The sequence below is a fragment of the Scyliorhinus torazame genome, chromosome 4 (assembly GCF_047496885.1).
Source record: "Scyliorhinus torazame isolate Kashiwa2021f chromosome 4, sScyTor2.1, whole genome shotgun sequence".
Classification (NCBI taxonomy): Eukaryota; Metazoa; Chordata; class Chondrichthyes; order Carcharhiniformes; family Scyliorhinidae; genus Scyliorhinus; species Scyliorhinus torazame.
In genome coordinates, this window is record NC_092710.1 from 51294087 (window position 1) to 51309962 (window position 15876).

At 45.4% G+C, this 15876-nt stretch overlaps 9 non-coding genes across 9 annotated transcripts; all 9 read left to right on the top strand.

Annotated features, from left to right (window-relative positions):
- The first annotated feature begins 285 nt into the window (after window positions 1-285).
- trnat-ugu (transfer RNA threonine (anticodon UGU)) lies at window positions 286-359 on the top strand. Its single transcript has one exon. It is a non-coding gene; the product is annotated as a tRNA-Thr (tRNA).
- Window positions 360-1418: 1059 nt separating this feature from the next.
- On the top strand, window positions 1419-1491 carry trnak-uuu (transfer RNA lysine (anticodon UUU)). Its single transcript has one exon. It is a non-coding gene; the product is annotated as a tRNA-Lys (tRNA).
- A 443-nt stretch (window positions 1492-1934) lies between these two features.
- Window positions 1935-2008, top strand: trnat-ugu (transfer RNA threonine (anticodon UGU)). Its single transcript has one exon. It is a non-coding gene; the product is annotated as a tRNA-Thr (tRNA).
- Window positions 2009-3591: 1583 nt separating this feature from the next.
- On the top strand, window positions 3592-3665 carry trnat-ugu (transfer RNA threonine (anticodon UGU)). Its single transcript has one exon. It is a non-coding gene; the product is annotated as a tRNA-Thr (tRNA).
- Window positions 3666-4724: 1059 nt separating this feature from the next.
- On the top strand, window positions 4725-4797 carry trnak-uuu (transfer RNA lysine (anticodon UUU)). The gene has a single exon. It is a non-coding gene; the product is annotated as a tRNA-Lys (tRNA).
- A 443-nt stretch (window positions 4798-5240) lies between these two features.
- trnat-ugu (transfer RNA threonine (anticodon UGU)) lies at window positions 5241-5314 on the top strand. Its single transcript has one exon. It is a non-coding gene; the product is annotated as a tRNA-Thr (tRNA).
- Window positions 5315-6373: 1059 nt separating this feature from the next.
- On the top strand, window positions 6374-6446 carry trnak-uuu (transfer RNA lysine (anticodon UUU)). Its single transcript has one exon. It is a non-coding gene; the product is annotated as a tRNA-Lys (tRNA).
- A 453-nt stretch (window positions 6447-6899) lies between these two features.
- Window positions 6900-6973, top strand: trnat-ugu (transfer RNA threonine (anticodon UGU)). Its single transcript has one exon. It is a non-coding gene; the product is annotated as a tRNA-Thr (tRNA).
- Window positions 6974-15348: 8375 nt separating this feature from the next.
- trnat-ugu (transfer RNA threonine (anticodon UGU)) lies at window positions 15349-15422 on the top strand. Its single transcript has one exon. It is a non-coding gene; the product is annotated as a tRNA-Thr (tRNA).
- The last annotated feature ends 454 nt before the right edge of the window (window positions 15423-15876 follow it).

Below are 15876 nucleotides of genomic sequence, written 5' to 3' on the forward strand. Positions count from 1 at the left end.
AAACTCTCTCCTGGTCTTGTCCCGCATTATACCACTGTAGTTTTCTGGTCATGTTTAATCACTTCCCAATTCGCAAAATATTTCCTGTTTGTATACTTCTTTCCTGCAGAACTGCTTTTAAATTAACAACTTTCAGAATCACTGCAATTTTTACAGTTTCAAAAGCCCAGTGCCGATGAATATTTTAATTTGCACTCTCAAAGTCAGCAGGAGAAATCAACAATACTGATGTTTAATCAAAAGAATTGAAATCTGTTCTACACTTGCAAAGCTGTCTTGCAGATTGGTGCTGTGGCTTAGATGGTTAAAGCGCCTGTCTTGTAAACAGGAGATCCTGAGTTCAAATCTCAGCAGTACCTTTATAAATTCAGGTCAAAGCATGTAGTCTGTGAAGCATGTTTAATGGTGAACACAGATGATGTTGACAACATTTCTGTGGTACTGACCTTCAAGATTGTTTTCGCTAGTTTTATGTCAAACTTGATTCAAATTTCCATAATCTTCCGTTTTTCATGCAACTTCCATTTTCCTCATCTACTCCATTGCATGTAACCTCGCTTCAGCTCTGAATAAGGATCACACGGATTTGAAACATTAACTTTGTGTCTGGCTCCACAGACATCCTCAAATTTTATGAGCTTTAATCCAATCATTTTTAGTTTCTCATGCAGATTCACAACATGTGCAGATTTTCCTTTGAATGCACGACAGGATTGACCTCAGGAAATTCAGTAGGAACATTTTGAATGTCTGTCAGCGATGTGTGTGAGCAAAGATTGAATGATTTACTCTGATGAAGAGTGACCCAGCCTCGAAACGTGAGCTCGGTTCTCTCTTCACAGATGCTGCCAGACCCACTGAGATTTTTCATCATTTCCTGTTTTTTTTCAGATTTCACATCCGCAGTAATTTGTCTTTTTATTGGACGATATATGTTGCTGCATGTCAGCAAGAACGATTTGGGCAGGATAAAGGATGGGGCGTTTTCCATGAAGATGTGGCATTTGCAGATCTATTTACACCCTGAAAATTTGCGATTTGCATAATTTGTTACTTTACTAGATGAGCTTACTTGCGTTCACTCTCTGCCATAACAAACAACAGATGACACCCTTTATTCCCTCTCTCAAAATCCAATCTGTATCTCTGCAGCTTCCCACTGATATCTCAGCGAACTAAACGTAATCTTCAATGTCTTGAAGTCCCAGTGCATGGCCCTGGGTAACAACAGTTGTCACATCACAGGTCATTGGTTAAAATGCGAGTCCAAGTTGAAGAATTTGAGAAAGAAAGCCGAAGGGAGGCTGCCGGTCTGCTTGCGAGGGAAATGAGCTGGAGAGGCCGAATGACCAGTGAAGGAAATTCAAATGATACAATATGAGACTTTGAAGTGAGCTATGAGCACATATTTACAATGGGCCCTGGTAGCTCAGTCGGTCGAGCGTCAGACTTTTAATCTGAGGGTCCAGGGTTCAAGTCCCTGTCAGGGTTTTGATTTTGGCTCAAGGCGTTTGCTTCCCAATGAACGGTAGGAAATAAAAATAAAGAATTTAATGGAAAGTGGAAGAACCGTGACAACGTCGTGTTTGCCAAATTGCAACAGCCGTCCAGAATTTTCAAGAATTTTTGCTAGATTTTCAGTGAATGTATAAACCCTCTCCTGATCTTGTCCTGCATTATACCACTGTAGTTTTCTGGTCATGTTTAATCACTTCCCAATTCTCAAAATAATTCCTGTTTGTATACTTCTTTCCTGCAGAACTGCTTTTAAATTAATAATTTTCAGAATAACTGCAATTTTTCAGTTTCAAAAGCCCAGTGCTGATGAATATTTTAATTTGCACTCTCAAAGTCAGCAGGAGAAATCAACAATACTGATGTTTAATCAAAACAATTGAAATCTGTTCTACACTTGCAAAGCTGTCGTGCAGATTGGTGCTGTGGCTTAGATGGTTAAAGTGCCTGTCTTGTAAACAGGAGATCCTGAGTTCAAATCTCAGCAGTACCTATATACATTCAGGTCAAAGCATGTAGCCTGTGAAGCATGTTTAATGGTGAACAGAGATAATGTTGACAACATTTCTATGGTACTGACCTTCAAGATTGTTTTCGCTTGTTTTATGTCAAACTTGATTCAAATTTCCATAATCTTCCGTTTTTCATGCAACTTCCATTTTCCTCATCTACTCCATTGCATGTAACCTCGCTTCAGCTCTGAATAAGGATCACACGGATTTGAAACATTAACTTTGTGTCTGGCTCCACAGACATCCTCAAATTTTATGAGCTTTTATCCAATCATTTTTAGTTTCTCATGCAGATTCACAACATGTGCAGATTTTCCTTTGAATGCACGACAGGATTGACCTCAGGAAATTCAGTAGGAACATTTTGAATGTCTGTCAGCGATGTGTGTGAGCAAAGATTGAATGATTTACTCTGATGAAGAGTGACCCAGCCTCGAAACGTGAGCTCGGTTCTCTCTTCACAGATGCTGCCAGACCCACTGAGATTTTTCATCATTTCCTGTTTTTTTTCAGATTTCACATCCGCAGTAATTTGTCTTTTTATTGGACGATATATGTTGCTGCATGTCAGCAAGAACGATTTGGGCAGGATAAAGGATGGGGCGTTTTCCATGAAGATGTGGCATTTGCAGATCTATTTACACCCTGAAAATTTGCGATTTGCATAATTTGTTACTTTACTAGATGAGCTTACTTGCGTTCACTCTCTGCCATAACAAACAACAGATGACACCCTTTATTCCCTCTCTCAAAATACAATCTGTATCTCTGCAGCTTCCCACTGATATCTCAGCGAACTAAACGTAATCTTCAATGCCTTGAAGTCCCAGTGCATGGCCCTGGGTAACAACAGTTGTCACATCACAGGTCATTGGTTAAAATGCGAGTCCAAGTTGAAGAATTTGAGAAAGAAAGCCGAAGGGAGGCTGCCGGTCTGCTTGCGAGGGAAATGAGCTGGAGAGGCCGAATGACCAGTGAAGGAAATTCAAAAGATACAATATGAGACTTTGAAGTGAACTATGAGAACATTTTTATATTGGGCCCTGGTACCTCAGTCGGAAGAGCGTCAGACTTTTAATCTGAGGGTCCAGGGTTCAAGTCCCTGCCAACGTTTGATTTTACTCAAGGCGTTTGCTTCCCAATGAACGGTAGGAATTAAAAATAAAGAATGCAGGATGCTTTATGGAAAGTGGAAGAACCATGACAACGTCGTGTTTGCCAAATTGCAGCAGCCGTCCAGAATTTTCAAGAATTTTTGCTAGATTTTCAGTGAATGTATAAACTCTCTCCTGGTCTTGTCCCGCATTATACCACTGTAGTTTTCTGGTCATGTTTAATCACTTCCCAATTCGCAAAATATTTCCTGTTTGTATACTTCTTTCCTGCAGAACTGCTTTTAAATTAACAACTTTCAGAATCACTGCAATTTTTACAGTTTCAAAAGCCCAGTGCCGATGAATATTTTAATTTGCACTCTCAAAGTCAGCAGGAGAAATCAACAATACTGATGTTTAATCAAAAGAATTGAAATCTGTTCTACACTTGCAAAGCTGTCTTGCAGATTGGTGCTGTGGCTTAGATGGTTAAAGCGCCTGTCTTGTAAACAGGAGATCCTGAGTTCAAATCTCAGCAGTACCTTTATAAATTCAGGTCAAAGCATGTAGTCTGTGAAGCATGTTTAATGGTGAACACAGATGATGTTGACAACATTTCTGTGGTACTGACCTTCAAGATTGTTTTCGCTAGTTTTATGTCAAACTTGATTCAAATTTCCATAATCTTCCGTTTTTCATGCAACTTCCATTTTCCTCATCTACTCCATTGCATGTAACCTCGCTTCAGCTCTGAATAAGGATCACACGGATTTGAAACATTAACTTTGTGTCTGGCTCCACAGACATCCTCAAATTTTATGAGCTTTAATCCAATCATTTTTAGTTTCTCATGCAGATTCACAACATGTGCAGATTTTCCTTTGAATGCACGACAGGATTGACCTCAGGAAATTCAGTAGGAACATTTTGAATGTCTGTCAGCGATGTGTGTGAGCAAAGATTGAATGATTTACTCTGATGAAGAGTGACCCAGCCTCGAAACGTGAGCTCGGTTCTCTCTTCACAGATGCTGCCAGACCCACTGAGATTTTTCATCATTTCCTGTTTTTTTTCAGATTTCACATCCGCAGTAATTTGTCTTTTTATTGGACGATATATGTTGCTGCATGTCAGCAAGAACGATTTGGGCAGGATAAAGGATGGGGCGTTTTCCATGAAGATGTGGCATTTGCAGATCTATTTACACCCTGAAAATTTGCGATTTGCATAATTTGTTACTTTACTAGATGAGCTTACTTGCGTTCACTCTCTGCCATAACAAACAACAGATGACACCCTTTATTCCCTCTCTCAAAATCCAATCTGTATCTCTGCAGCTTCCCACTGATATCTCAGCGAACTAAACGTAATCTTCAATGTCTTGAAGTCCCAGTGCATGGCCCTGGGTAACAACAGTTGTCACATCACAGGTCATTGGTTAAAATGCGAGTCCAAGTTGAAGAATTTGAGAAAGAAAGCCGAAGGGAGGCTGCCGGTCTGCTTGCGAGGGAAATGAGCTGGAGAGGCCGAATGACCAGTGAAGGAAATTCAAATGATACAATATGAGACTTTGAAGTGAGCTATGAGCACATATTTACAATGGGCCCTGGTAGCTCAGTCGGTCGAGCGTCAGACTTTTAATCTGAGGGTCCAGGGTTCAAGTCCCTGTCAGGGTTTTGATTTTGGCTCAAGGCGTTTGCTTCCCAATGAACGGTAGGAAATAAAAATAAAGAATTTAATGGAAAGTGGAAGAACCGTGACAACGTCGTGTTTGCCAAATTGCAACAGCCGTCCAGAATTTTCAAGAATTTTTGCTAGATTTTCAGTGAATGTATAAACCCTCTCCTGATCTTGTCCTGCATTATACCACTGTAGTTTTCTGGTCATGTTTAATCACTTCCCAATTCTCAAAATAATTCCTGTTTGTATACTTCTTTCCTGCAGAACTGCTTTTAAATTAATAATTTTCAGAATAACTGCAATTTTTCAGTTTCAAAAGCCCAGTGCTGATGAATATTTTAATTTGCACTCTCAAAGTCAGCAGGAGAAATCAACAATACTGATGTTTAATCAAAACAATTGAAATCTGTTCTACACTTGCAAAGCTGTCGTGCAGATTGGTGCTGTGGCTTAGATGGTTAAAGTGCCTGTCTTGTAAACAGGAGATCCTGAGTTCAAATCTCAGCAGTACCTATATACATTCAGGTCAAAGCATGTAGCCTGTGAAGCATGTTTAATGGTGAACAGAGATAATGTTGACAACATTTCTATGGTACTGACCTTCAAGATTGTTTTCGCTTGTTTTATGTCAAACTTGATTCAAATTTCCATAATCTTCCGTTTTTCATGCAACTTCCATTTTCCTCATCTACTCCATTGCATGTAACCTCGCTTCAGCTCTGAATAAGGATCACACGGATTTGAAACATTAACTTTGTGTCTGGCTCCACAGACATCCTCAAATTTTATGAGCTTTTATCCAATCATTTTTAGTTTCTCATGCAGATTCACAACATGTGCAGATTTTCCTTTGAATGCACGACAGGATTGACCTCAGGAAATTCAGTAGGAACATTTTGAATGTCTGTCAGCGATGTGTGTGAGCAAAGATTGAATGATTTACTCTGATGAAGAGTGACCCAGCCTCGAAACGTGAGCTCGGTTCTCTCTTCACAGATGCTGCCAGACCCACTGAGATTTTTCATCATTTCCTGTTTTTTTTCAGATTTCACATCCGCAGTAATTTGTCTTTTTATTGGACGATATATGTTGCTGCATGTCAGCAAGAACGATTTGGGCAGGATAAAGGATGGGGCGTTTTCCATGAAGATGTGGCATTTGCAGATCTATTTACACCCTGAAAATTTGCGATTTGCATAATTTGTTACTTTACTAGATGAGCTTACTTGCGTTCACTCTCTGCCATAACAAACAACAGATGACACCCTTTATTCCCTCTCTCAAAATACAATCTGTATCTCTGCAGCTTCCCACTGATATCTCAGCGAACTAAACGTAATCTTCAATGTCTTGAAGTCCCAGTGCATGGCCCTGGGTAACAACAGTTGTCACATCACAGGTCATTGGTTAAAATGCGAGTCCAAGTTGAAGAATTTGAGAAAGAAAGCCGAAGGGAGGCTGCCGGTCTGCTTGCGAGGGAAATGAGCTGGAGAGGCCGAATGACCAGTGAAGGAAATTCAAATGATACAATATGAGACTTTGAAGTGAGCTATGAGCACATATTTGTAATGGGCCCTGGTAGCTCAGTCGGTCGAGCATCAGACTTTTAATCTGAGGGTCCAGGGTTCAAGTCCCTGTCAGGGTTTTGATTTTAGCTCAAGGCGTTTGCTTCCCAATGAACGGTAGGAAATAAAAATAAAGAATGCAGGATGCTTTATGGAAAGTGGAAGAACCGTGACAACGTCGTGTTTGCCAAATTGCAACAGCCGTCCAGAATTTTCAAGAATTTTTGCTAGATTTTCAGTGAATGTATAAACTCTCTCCTGGTCTTGTCCCGCATTATACCACTGTAGTTTTCTGGTCATGTTTAATCACTTCCCAATTCGCAAAATATTTCCTGGTTGTATACTTCTTTCCTGCAGAACTGCTTTTAAATTAACAACTTTCAAAATCACTGCAATTTTTACAGTTTCAAAATCCCAGTGCCGATGAATATTTTAATTTGCACTCTCAAAGTCAGCAGGAGAAATCAACAATACTGATGTTTAATCAAAAGAATTGAAATCTGTTCTACACTTGCAAAGCTGTCTTGCAGATTGGTGCTGTGGCTTAGATGGTTAAAGCGCCTGTCTTGTAAACAGGAGATCCTGAGTTCAAATCTCAGCGGTACCTTTATAAATTCAGGTCAAAGCATGTAGTCTGTGAAGCATGTTTAATGGTGAACACAGATAATGTTGACAACATTTCTGTGGTACTGACCTTCAAGATTGTTTTCGCTTGTTTTATGTCAAACTTGATTCAAATTTCCATAATCTTCCGTTTTTCATGCAACTTCCATTTTCCTCATCTACTCCATTGCATCTAACCTCGCTTCAGCTCTGAATAAGGATCACACGGATTTGAAACATTAACTTTGTGTCTGGCTCCACAGACATCCTCAAATTTTATGAGCTTTAATCCAATCATTTTTAGTTTCTCATGCAGATTCACAACATGTGCAGTATTTTCCTTTGAATGCACGACAGGATTGACCTCAGGAAATTCAGTAGGAACATTTTGAATGTCTGTCAGCGATGTCTGTGAGCAAAGATTGAATGATTTACTCTGATGAAGAGTGACCCAGCCTCTAAACGTGAGCTCGGTTCTCTCTTCACAGATGCTGCCAGACCCACTGAGATTTTCCATCATTTCCTGTTTTTTTTCAGATTTCACATCCGCAGTAATTTGTCTTTTTATTGGACGATATATGTTGCTGCATGTCAGCAAGAACGATTTGGGCGGTATAAAGGATGGGGCGTTTTCCATGAAGATGTGGCGTTGACAGATCTATTTACACCCTGAAACTTTGCGATTTGCATAATTTGTTACTTTTCTAGATGAGCTTACTTGCGTTCACTCGCTGCCACAACAAACAACAGATGACACGCTTTATTCCCTCTCTGAAAATACAATCTGTATCTCTGTAGCTTCTGTAGAGGGTGCCATCTCTGCTACTCCACTACTGGGCCGATATCTGGGGTTTGAGTATCTGTGTGTGTCTCTCTCCAGCTGGCACTGAAACTTCAGAGGCCAGGGGACGCCGCACTGGGACACTTCCACTGAAGAGAGCACTGAATCAAGCCTGCCGTTTATCCCTAACCGACAGCCTGAGGCTTATATCACACAGATCTCCAGACCCCTACCAATACCCAGGTGATTCTCTCTCTTGCCGGTGGTGCAACACCCACCCGGTTCCTACTTCGCTAGAGTAGCTTTCCCAAGAGAGAGAATAGGACACTGCTGTTTATTACCTAACCAGCAGCCTGTCCTGAGTGAATCGCTCAAGATGACCCTTGATTCTTGAACCCGGAATTAAGGTAAGGAATATTTAACAATGACTTGGTCAGAGATCGCTGGTGAAAGATTGAAGAATTTAAACGACTCCAATTATCAGCAAATCAAGGTTTATTGCAAAACCCAGGTCAAAATCATCAACAGAAGAAAATATAATAAAATCTTAAACTCTAACACAAACTAAGTCTATTCAAAAGTACTATAACGGACACAACGAAAAATCTTATGGTTACACAGTTTTAGCAATAGCACAAAACACAAATCAAGCCCCCTTCCCCAAAGCCTCAACCACTATTAAAGTCAAGGGAGTTTCGCAGGCTGCTGCAGGGTACTTACAGTCACAGGCTGCAGAGGTCAAGTGGAGAGGTCGAGCCAAGAGCCAAGAGACCCTCAATCGAAACACAGCCCCTTTTATATTGTTTTACCTGGCTTTTTCCTGTGTTCGGCCAGCCCCTTTTGCATTGAATCCATAAGGTTTAAAGTTCCCGCTGGTCCTGCCCCCTTTGAGCCGGTCAGACCTGTCGAGATGGGAGTACCTCCCCTAGGTCCGCCTCCAGTCTGTTTTTTGAGATAACGAGGTTGAGCTCCCTTGAAGATTTTCAAAGACTTCCATCTGCTCCGGAGATAGCTGCTATGTTGATGGGGTGTTGATTGGATTCTGCTCTGGTGGAGGCAAAGTCATTTATCTGCATGGGGCTATGACCATCCCATTGTCCTGCTTGCAGGCAGGCCCCCTGTGTATTCCCGTGCCCCTTTGTCTGTGTTTTGATCTTATCTCGTTGTCTGGCTCCTTCTTCCTTGTAGCTCCTAGGGGGGGGTTTGTAAATACTTATGTCCCTACTCAGCTCAGCGGACCAAGCCTGCTGGGAAAACTGGTTACGTTCTCTTGGCTGAAAAGTCAGTTTACAGTCTCTGAGTTTTATTCTTGGGCAGTCCAAAAAGGGCCGAATTGCCCGAAAACCTTACAGTTGCCCCTTCGATACGTCCCTACCTGCTTGGACCGTATCGACACAGGTGAAGGGCAATCATTTCCTTTTGTGTGGACCGTAGGCCCCCCCCCCAACAACATGCGAAACTACAAGTCCCAAGACAGTTCCCTTAATCTAGGCTGCCCCTGATTTCAATGAAAGGGAAAGACAAGACCATACTTAATTCAAACACACAGTAACATATACACATTTCACCGGAACCCCAAACGTAAGGGTCCCTGTACATATATCACAATCAAGTAACTGAAACCCGCGAATCCATACAACTATTTACAATTGCATCTCTTTATTTCACCAAGGATCCTCCTTTCTTGGCTGCACTTCGCTTCTTCCCGTTGAAGGCTCTTCATTTTTCCTCCGTCGTCGATACCTGCAGCTGAGAGGTTTAGTCCAACTGAGGCGACAGCATAATGTACCCCCTGTACAACATTTTCTTTGTGGGGGCAAACACTAAACCATTCTCAGGCCCCCCCCTGGTGGTGATCGGACAGTTGTGAGGGTCGATCGGTTGGGCTGTGGGCAGGGGTCGCTTTACCTGAACCAGCAGTTCGGTAGCTTTTACAGTCATCCCTTCCCTGGGCGTTACACATCCCTCCCCACTGCGGTCAATTTATCCCGTTCCCTGGGTTCTGCCACCACCTTACAAAAGTGATTAATGCCCCTTGTGGACATGCCTTGGTAGATCCCCATAAACAGAAATAAATGCCCTGGTCAGAAGCCCACCACTTATCCCAGCAAACGGTGATCCTACCCGGTGACCCCGTGATGGTCCGGTAGGTGTTGTCCAGGCGTTCCCAGTCCGAGGACCGATCCCTCATGTCCAGCCTCAGCTTCCTGGGCCACCACCATCTCCCCAAAGGAACGTCCCCCTCACAGGTTAAACACACCCGCCTGCCCTCAGTCACCCTAACCCGGTCAGTCGAAGGACTCTTCTGTCTCGCCTCTGCGGAGTTCTCCCGGTCCCACCATCGCCAAGATCAGCAAACTCCACATCGTCGGGTGCCCCATCTGTAAAAAAAACAAAACACATCCTTGCCTCTACAGAACTACCTACCTTAAAGTGCATGGGTTCTATCCAGCGGCAGCAGCAGCTCCCGCTTTGAAGTTGTGAAATCAACATGAAATTGCCGCAGCCTGTCTGTGATTCTGTGTCCACAGCCCGGCTCCCCAGGGTCCTAGTGCCTGCTGCTATCCGGCGGCAGCAGCAGCTCCCGCTTTGAAGTTGCCGCAGCCTGTCTGTGATTCTGTGTCTACAGCCCGGCTGCACCAGGGTCCTAGTGCCTGCTGCTTCATCATTTTACCATTGCACTAGGCGCTTCTGTGATCCCACGATCCTAAATAATTCACACACCACTACACACTAATTAGAACTAACAGGGGGGGGAATGCTATATACAATGCCACCCGTCTCCGGGTGGCCAAATTAAAACTGTGCCCCGCTAAACTGGGGCAGTTCACCTGTTTGGTCCAACGGCTCGGGCCAGACCGTCCCCTCCCGGGGGTTCGGGCTGCCCCTTGCCTCTCCTTCCCCAACAGGGTTCGGGGATCCCTCAGCGTTCCCTTCTACTCGGGCCCCCTTACTGCGGGACCGGGTTCTAGGGAGGTGTGATGGGGACCATCTTAGAGGGGGCTTGGAGACCCGATTGCTCCTTCGTCCCCTGACTGGTTCCCAAACCCAAGGTGATACCTCCACTTCCTCCGCCTCCTTAGCCTCTATACTAAGGCAGGCCACCTGACCCACAGGTAAGGGCTTGGGAATCGTTACTGTCCCTGGGCTGGGTGCTTGCAGCACTGTCGGTCTCTTTGGGACTGCCCCTTCGGGACAGCACCTTGTCACCGGTTGTGTGACCGTGGAGTCAGGGACCTCCCCCACCGTCGTTAATTCTACGGGGGGTTTCTCCACTACCACCCCCAGTCTTCCCCCCACCTTGCTCTTTCTTGTCCTTATGGGGTGGAACAATTTAAATTGACTGATGTGGCGTTCGCATGGGTCCCACCTTAAGGGATTTAAACTGCAAATAGCCCCTGAGGCAGCCTCCAGAATGGGACCCTGCACCTGGACCGGACCAGGGTCTGGGGCTAGAACTACCCCTGCGCTCCCTTTTTCCTGAGGCTGCTCCCTGGGTAGTCATACGGGTTCTTGTGGTGTGGGTGCGGGCAGGCCCTGGCCCGTTGCCATTGCCACCTGTCCTGAGCCTTGCAAAAGGGCTAAAATTTTACTTATCTCGATGGTTCCCGGGGCAGCTGCTCCTACCGCCGGGGTCTGACTCTCTACTGCGGGAGCCCTCTCCTGCTTGCTAGGATTTTTACATTCCCTCTTGAAATGCCCGGCCTTCCCACACCCGTAGCATACCGGTTTCTCGTCGGAGGTCCGGGTGCCCTCATGCTTCCACTCTCTCTTAGGGGCTGCTGGCGCGATTCCATGCACCCTACCCTTAAGGGGCTTGTCCTCACCCCTCTCCCCATTACGATATGCGAGGGTAAGTTTCCTAAGGACCTCTTCCTCATTAAGGTCCGGACTCTGCGGGTCGAACCAGTGTTCGGCTTTTGCCCTAACGTTAGGGAGACAGTTGGCAACTAGGGTCTTCAGCCAGTGGGCGGTTCTTTCCCCTAAATTCCGTCTATCCGCTTGAACCCCGCATGCCTCCATATAGACAATCCACAGCCTGTCTGCGAACATGGTGGGAGATTCCCCTGGTTGCTGCTTGGTTTCCCCCACTCTCATGAAAGGGCTCCCCAGATTCAAGCCCATCGCCTCCAGAACAGCAGTCTGTGCGGCCGCCCATGTGTCAGGTCTTCCCCCATTCCCAGAGGTCACTGTCCTGCATAGCTGTGCATCTAGGGTCATCAGGAGCATCCTTATCTGCTCCCCCTCGTCGCAGTCATTAATGCTGGCTGCCTGCTCCACCTCCATAAAATGAAGCGACGGATCCCCCTTTGGAGTTAGCCTGGGAACGTGGGCCACCATCCCCCTGAGCGCGGATGCCTCATGAGGAATGATAATGTCGCCCTCAACCGGTCCCCTATTCGCCAGCCCCGCCGGGGGACCATACCTTCTTTGTCTAACAGGGCACATCTGCCCTACCTGGGGTCCCTGCTCCTCCTCCCCACTGTCCAGCTCTCCTGCCCCGTTGGGTAGCCCCCCTGTCCCTGGGCTAACTACCCATATAGGAGACGCCGCTATCTGGGGATACACCACTGACCCCTCTTGGACCTGCCCCTGACCGGGCGGTCCAAACCCTACCTGCTGACCCGGCCCCATCACCGGCCTCCCAGGCAGCGGTCTGTCCCCATCCCATGGGGACCCACATACGAAACCAGGCGGACACGCCGCCAGCTGGGGGTACCCTGCCGACCCCCCTTGGACTTGCCCCTGAACGTGCAGTCCGATCCCCCCCTGCCGACCCGGACACAATCCCGGTGCCTCAGGAGGCGGTCTATTCCCCTTGGCCTTTGGGGAATCATCCGCTGCGAGGAGCACCTTGCCCCTAGGGAACCCCCCTGGACCTACCAGGTGTATCTGTCCCCTGAAATTGGACAAGGTCTCCTCCAACTCCGTTATTCGTGCCTGGCACGGCCCATGGGCCCAGTCCCCTACTTCCTCGCGAGCCACTCGGTACGCTGCCTGGATGTCCCGGAACTTCCCCTCCAGCTTCCTACACTGCTCTGTACTCCGAGCATAGAGTTCCTGGAGCCTCCGTTCCTTTTCTTTACCCTCCACTATCTGGCAGTGGAGATAGTCCTTCTCACACCGGTTAGACTCGCTTTCCTGTTTCATTTCTGCCAATTCCTCCCGCAGTCGTTCCGCTGCGCTCGCCTCCTGCTCTAACTCTTCGATCCTTTGCTCTGTGTTGATTACCTGCTGAGACAGGCAAACCAGCCAAACTGCCTTCTCCAAGTGCTTTTTGTGCGCCTTACTTTCTGTCCATGCAGCCGCTGCCATTACCGGTTGCTCCGCATTGATTAGTTCTGAGACCCAAGGTTTGGTGAGGTTGACCTTTTGCCACAAATACGAGGAGATTCTCTCCTCCATTTTACTTCGTTCCCTCACCCCCTCTGCCAAGTCACATACTCCAAACCACCGGGCTCCTGCCTGACTCGCCATTGTAGAGGGTGCCATCTCTGCTACTCCACTACTGGGCCGATATCTGGGGTTTGAGTATCTGTGTGTGTCTCTCTCCAGCTGGCACTGAAACTTCAGAGGCCAGGGGACGCCGCACTGGGACACTTCCACTGAAGAGAGCACTGAATCAAGCCTGCTGTTTATCCCTAACCGACAGCCTGAGGCTTATATCACACAGATCTCCAGACCCCTACCAATACCCAGGTGATTCTCTCTCTTGCCGGTGGTGCAACACCCACCCGGTTCCTACTTCGCTAGAGTAGCTTTCCCAAGAGAGAGAATAGGACACTGCTGTTTATTACCTAACCAGCAGCCTGTCCTGAGTGAATCGCTCAAGATGACCCTTGATTCTTGAACCCGGAATTAAGGTAAGGAATATTTAACAATGACTTGGTCAGAGATCGCTGGTGAAAGATTGAAGAATTTAAACGACTCCAATTATCAGCAAATCAAGGTTTATTGCAAAACCCAGGTCAAAATCATCAACAGAAGAAAATATAATAAAATCTTAAACTCTAACACAAACTAAGTCTATTCAAAAGTACTATAACGGACACAACGAAAAATCTTATGGTTACACAGTTTTAGCAATAGCACAAAACACAAATCAAGCCCCCTTCCCCAAAGCCTCAACCACTATTAAAGTCAAGGGAGTTTCGCAGGCTGCTGCAGGGTACTTACAGTCACAGGCTGCAGAGGTCAAGTGGAGAGGTCGAGCCAAGAGCCAAGAGACCCTCAATCGAAACACAGCCCCTTTTATATTGTTTTACCTGGCTTTTTCCTGTGTTCGGCCAGCCCCTTTTGCATTGAATCCATAAGGTTTAAAGTTCCCGCTGGTCCTGCCCCCTTTGAGCCGGTCAGACCTGTCGAGATGGGAGTACCTCCCCTAGGTCCGCCTCCAGTCTGTTTTTTGAGATAACGAGGTTGAGCTCCCTTGAAGATTTTCAAAGACTTCCATCTGCTCCGGAGATAGCTGCTATGTTGATGGGGTGTTGATTGGATTCTGCTCTGGTGGAGGCAAAGTCATTTATCTGCATGGGGCTATGACCATCCCATTGTCCTGCTTGCAGGCAGGCCCCCTGTGTATTCCCGTGCCCCTTTGTCTGTGTTTTGATCTTATCTCGTTGTCTGGCTCCTTCTTACTTGTAGCTCCTAGGGGGGGGTTTGTAAATACTTATGTCCCTACTCAGCTCAGCGGACCAAGCCTGCTGGGAAAACTGGTTACGTTCTCTTGGCTGAAAAGTCAGTTTACAGTCTCTGAGTTTTATTCTTGGGCAGTCCAAAAAGGGCCGAATTGCCCGAAAACCTTACACTTCCCACTGATATCTCAGCGAACTAAACGTAATCTTCAATGTCTTGAAGTCCCAGTGCATGTCCCTGGGTAACAACAGTTGTCACATCACAGGTCATTGGTAAAATGCGAGTCCAAGTTGAAGAATTTGAGAAAGAAAGCCGAAGGGAGGCTGCCGGTCTGCTTGCGAGGGAAATGAGCTGGAGAGGCTGAATTACCAGTGAAGGAAATTCAAAAGATACAATATGAGACTTTGAAGTGAGCGATGAGAACATTTTTGTGATGGGCCCTGATAGCTCAGTCGAGAGAACATCAGGCTTTTAATCTGAGTGTCAAGGGTTCAAGTCCCTGCCAACGTTTGATTTTAGCTCAAGGCGTTTGCTTCCCAATGAACGGTAGGAAATAAAAATAAAGAATGCAGGATGCTTTATGGAAAGTGGAAGAACCGTGACAACGTCGTGTTTGCCAAATTGCAACAGCCGTCCAAAATTTTCAAGAATTTTTGCTAGATTTTCAGTGAATGTATAAACTCTCTCCTGGTCTTGTCCCGCATTATACCACTGTAGTTTTCTGGTCATGTTTAATCACTTCCCAATTCGCAAAATATTTCCTGTTTGTATACTTCTTTCCTGCAGAACTGCTTTTAAATTAACAACTTTCAGAATCACTGCAATTTTTACAGTTTCAAAAGCCCAGTGCCGATGAATATTTTAATTTGCACTCTCAAAGTCAGCAGGAGAAATCAACAATACTGATGTTTAATCAAAAGAATTGAAATCTGTTCTACACTTGCAAAGCTGTCTTGCAGATTGGTGCTGTGGCTTAGATGTTTAAAGCGCCTGTCCTGTAAACAGGAGATCCTGAGTTCAAATCTCAGCAGTACCTTTATAAATTCAGGTCAAAGCATGTAGTCTGTGAAGCATGTTTAATGGTGAACACAGATAATGTTGACAACATTTCTGTGGTACTGACCTTCAAGATTGTTTTAGCTTGTTTTATGTCAAACTTGATTCAAATTTCCATAATCTTCCGTTTTTCATGCAACTTCCAATTTCCTCATCTACTCCATTGCATCTAACCTCGCTTCAGCTCTGAATAAGGATCACACGGATTTGAAACATTAACTTTGTGTCTGGCTCCACAGACATCCTCAAATTTTATGAGCTTTAATCCAATCATTTTTAGTTTCTCATGCAGATTCACAACATGTGCAGTATTTTCCTTTGAATGCACGACAGGATTGACGTCAGGAAATTCAGTAGGAACATTTTGAATGTCTGTCAGCGATGTCTGTGAGCAAAGATTGAATGATTTACTCTGATGAAGAGTGACCCAGCCT